Below are 5,077 nucleotides of genomic sequence, written 5' to 3'. Positions count from 1 at the left end.
TAACCTGAAGCCTTATTATCTATTCCCTCTCTGAATACTACAACTTTCTAATTAATCTCCCAGCCTTCAGCCTTATATTGTTCCAGGATCCGTTTCCTACTAGATGGTGTTTTTAAAATTCACATAATCTCACGCTGTCCCCATTCCTCAATGACTCCCCCATTGCCTACAGAAATAGTTTAAATTCTTTAGCATGCCTTACGTGCCTTCCACAATATGGTGCCTGCCTGCAGCTGTCACTGCACACTCCAATGTATAGCATTCAATCCAGTTATAATGAAGTGATCGCATTTTCTGAAAACACAAAGTAGTTGCATACTGATGTGCACATATGCAATCCTTTCTACCTCACATAACTTTCCATGTCTATCTGCTTGGTAAGAATTCTTTCTTTAAAGACTCAGCAAGAGGACGCCTGGGTGGCTCAGTGGTTGAGCAACTGCTTTTGGCTCAGATCATGATCCCAGGGTCCTGGGATTGAGTCCTGCATCGGGCTCCCCGCAGGGAGCCAGATTCTCCCTCTGCCTATGTCTCTGCCTCTCTCTGTGTGTCTCTCATGAATAAATAATAAAATAAAATCTTAAAAAAAAATAAAGACTCAGCAGGAAAGGTCACCTTATCTTTGGCCTCTCATCCTCCCTGTAGAATTGCCCACTCTCTCCTGCAGCAGACACTGTTGGCTGCCTACCCAAGGGCATTCCCCTTGTTTTTCTTCTCCCCACCAAAAACTCCAATTTTATTAAGGCTACATGACTACATAGTTCATAGGGAGCTGGCCCCCTGTTGGGTCATCATCCATCTAAGCCAGGCAGCGATTGGTTTAGGTATGCTTTGGTATGACATGCTATTCTACTCAATGAGATAGGAGAAAATGTCTGCTGGAGAGCTTTTTGGAGGGCTTGTTCTTTTGAAGAGACACTTAAGCAGAGATGGTCTTTTCTTCTAATGGACGTTATAATTTCTAGATGAGTTGGATTTCTGGCGCTGGAATCAAAAAACTACTGACTAGTAGTATGGCATAGTAAAAGCAAAACATTTTCCCAAAACTGGTCTAAATATCATGATGGTGGGGGTCCTTGGGTGGCGGCTCAGCAGTTTAGCTCCTGCCTTCAGCCCCGGGGTGTGATCCTGGAGTCCCAGGATTGAGTCCCAGGATCGAGTCCCAGGATCGAGTCCCACATCGGGCTCCCTGCATGGAGCCTGCTTCTCCCTCTGCCTGTGTCTCTGCCTCTCTCTCTCTCTCTGTGTCTCTCATGAATAAATAAATACAATATTTTAAAAAATAAATATCATGATGATAATGTGTTAAAGTCAATTCCTAGAGCTGAGGCACTTTTTCCATGATGGAATTCCAGCAAAGTAGACATAGATAGTATCTCCCAAACTTCAAAGCTAAGTTTCCACATATTTCTACCGATTAAGAAGACTGTGACAGAGCTCAAGCCTGACTGGGTCTGTGTGAGACAGCTGTGCACTTGCCTGTGGGAAGACGGAGCTGGTAAACCTAGAAGGGAAGAGAGAACAGCCCTGTCTTTAAAAGGGTGATGCCTGCAACAAGCCAGGCATCAAGCCAGGAAAATAGGTGGAAGCGATTGGAAACCAGGAAGAGAAAGAAACAGAAGAGACATGAAGTGGCGTTTCTCAGCCCAAATTATAAAACTAGCCCAGCGATGGTGTGACAAGTCAGACGCGAAGAGGCTTAGGGGTCCAACAGCTGAGGCCACAGGCCCAGTTCTACCCCTTCCTAGCCGCCAGGTCCCCAGGGAGTTTCTGTCTCTGAAACTCTCATGTTTCTTATTCATAGAGCACGATGAACTTATCCTTTAGAGCTAACTAGTATAATAACTGGCTTATAATATGGGCTCAATAAAGCAGACACTCTTGTTATAAAATTTTTTATACTTGAGATTATTAAACAAGTTTGTTAATATAAAAGTTTAATTCTGCTAAGAACATAGCAACTAATAATTTCTTGACTTGTCTTTCTAATGGTTTAATATCTTCAAAGATAGAAGAAATAATGACATTCAGGGGTGCCTGGGTGGCTCAGCAGTTGAGCACCTGCCTTCGACCCAGGGCGTGATACTGGAGTCCTGGGATCGAGTCCTGCATTGGGCTCCCTGCATGGAGCCTACTTCTCTCTCTGCCTATGTCTCTGCCACACTCTCTCTCTCTGTTTAATAAAAAAACAAAATAAATAAATCTTTAAAAAAGTCCTCTATTTAAAAAATAATGACATTCAGACTTAGTAGAATTTTTTTTTAAAGATTTTATTTATTTGAGAGAGAGAGAAAGAGAGAAAGAGCATGTGCAGGAGAAGTGGGGGAAGGGCAGAGGGAGAGGGAGAAGCAGGGTTCCACTGAGCACGGAGCCTGACTGAGGATGGACTCAGGGCTCCATGCCAGGACCATGAGATCATAACCTGAGCCAAAGTCAGATGCTTCATTGACTGAGCCATCCAGGTGCCCCAGTAGAATTTTTCCTTAAATGATGACGAGAATATTTGGAGAAGGCAACCATGTGAGAGACAGAATGATGTAGTGGTAGACTTGGCTAAAGACTTGTCACCTATGATCCATGTAACCTTGGATAGGTTACTTAATCTCTCTGAGCCTCAGTTTCTGCAACTGTAAAATGAAAATAATATCTATTATATAGGGTGATTGTCAAGATTAGAGATCATCTGTGAGAAATTTCTGACATGTATTAGGCATTCAATAAAGGGCATTTATTTTTATTATTACTGTAGAAATTAGAGTGGTACATTTCACAAAGTTGGATGAAAAAAATAGATATAATCTCAAGACTGAAATTCTAGGGGTGCCTGGGTGGCTCATTCGGTTAAGTATCTGTGTTTGGCTCAGGTCATGATCCTGGGGTCCTGGGATCGAGCCCCACATCAGGTTCCCTGCTCAGTAGGGAGCCTGCTTCTCCCCCTCCCACTACCACTCCCCCTGCTTATGTTCTCTCTCTCAAATAAATAAATAAAATCTTAAAAAAAAAAAAAAAGACTAGGAGAAAAAAAAAAAAGATTATGTACCAACCAGAATCTTTTGGTTGCAAGCAATAAAAGGTGCTTCTGGTTAATTGATGCAAGAAAAGGAATTTACTGGAGTGCCGGGGTGGTTCACTCAGTTAAGTGTCCAGCTTCAGCTCAGGTCATGATCCTAGGGTCCCAGGATCAAGCTCCATGTAGGGCTCCTGCTCAGCTTGTTCTTTCTCTCTCTCTGAAATAAATAAATAAAATCTTTGGGGGAAAAAAAGGAATGTTATTGAAACAGTATTGAGCTCAAAGAATCAATGGACAGGGTGGAGAACCAGGCTAGGAATACAGGCAGACACAAAGGGAGGCTGGGGGCAAGACTCACAGAGGAAAACACATCGCAGAAAAAATGCTGCTGCTGGACACGGGCAACATATGGAGAATGAAGAGAGGGGCATAGCTGCCCCAGCTGCCATGTGCCACAGATACCATGTGCCACCATAACCAGAGTAAGTTTTGCATATTGCCTGCTTCTCTGGGCTCTTATCTCCTGAATTGCTATCCAGAGGGGACTGACTGAGTCCAAGCAATCAGTGATCAGGGAAAACTGATACCTGGGCCTTTTGGCTTCCATGAATGAAATACAGGCCCTGTCTCACACTGTGGCCTGTTCTCCAAATTCATAAAGGCAATTGAGAGGCTGAGCAATCTGAAAAATGATAGATGTCCACTATGTAGTTATTTTCTAATAATTTGTAGGCCCCAAACAGAAAGAATTAAAGAGTATAATCTGTATAAAATGCTATATAATACAGAATCTGAGCTGAACTCTCAAAACCAGAAGAGGTGGCTATTACACTTAAAACAAATTTTTTTTTTTAAATAAGCTCTATGCTCAACATGGGGTTTGAACTCTCAACCCTGAGATTGGGTCACATGCCCTACCAACTGAACCAGCCAAATGCCCTTTTAAAACTTTCAGCTTATCAGAGAATTTCTTTACAGCACCAGTATTTTCTTCCCAAGTCTTTCCTTTTCTTTCTCTCTGAAGTCACTTATAATTGCACAGTTGAGCAAAGAAAGGTTGAAAAGAGGTAAATTATGCCAAATCTGTACTTAGCAGCACAATAGCAGTGGTGCCATAAGCCTAATAATCTGATTTGTTTTTCTTTTCTTTCTCTCTCTCTCTCTTTTATTTTTTTTATTTTTATTTATTTATTTATTTATTTATTTTTTTTAGAGAGAGAGGGAGGCAGGAGGAAGGGCAGAGGAAGAAAAAGAGAGAGAGGGAATCTTAAGCAGACTCCACACCTGGCACAGAGCCCAACATGGGACTCCATCTTACAACCCTGAGATCATGACCTGAGCAGAAATCAAGAGTCAGATGCTTAACCGATTGAGCCACCCAGGCACCCTCCAATTTGCTTTTCTGATAAGTTTTTTTTTTTTTTAACTGCTTACCTCTTTTAGAGTGTGAGTCTTTTTTTTTTTTCTTTAAGATTTTATTTATTTATTTGAGAAAGAGAGAGCACAAGCATGGAGAGCAGCAGGCAGAGGGAGAAGCAAGTGCCCTTTTTTGGCACATGGTCTTTAGGTAGTGCTCAACTCAAGTCTGATGATGCTGCTTTTTTTTTTTTAAGATTTTAAAAAAGTATGTATGTATGTATGTATGTATGCATGTATGTATTTATGTAATCTCTATACCTAACATGGGGCTCAAACTCATGACCTCAAGATCAAGAGTTGCAAACTCTAATGACTGAGTCAACTAGACACCCTTGATGTTAAATTGCTTTTAGCACAGATCTCTGGATAAAGTCGTGGTCAAATTTGCAAGGGGTCTGGGAGTTCCTTCTGGACTCCCTTGAAACCCATGCATCTCAGGCAAAATGTCTGCTGCCCCATCCTAAACCACTTCTTCCTCTGTCTCCCACAACTTCTTAATTCACACTCACTCATCCACCTAGTCAATAAAAACTTATTCAGCACCTACTGTATGCAAGGCAATATACCAGGCACTAAAAGGAACCCAAATATTCTGTAAGCTGTAGCCCTGACAATATACTTTTGAATTTCGAACCAGGAAATTTTTAA

Source organism: Canis lupus, chromosome 4, assembly GCF_048164855.1.
Source record: "Canis lupus baileyi chromosome 4, mCanLup2.hap1, whole genome shotgun sequence".
Classification (NCBI taxonomy): domain Eukaryota; kingdom Metazoa; phylum Chordata; class Mammalia; order Carnivora; family Canidae; genus Canis; species Canis lupus.
Note: the sequence above shows the minus strand (reverse complement) of the source record.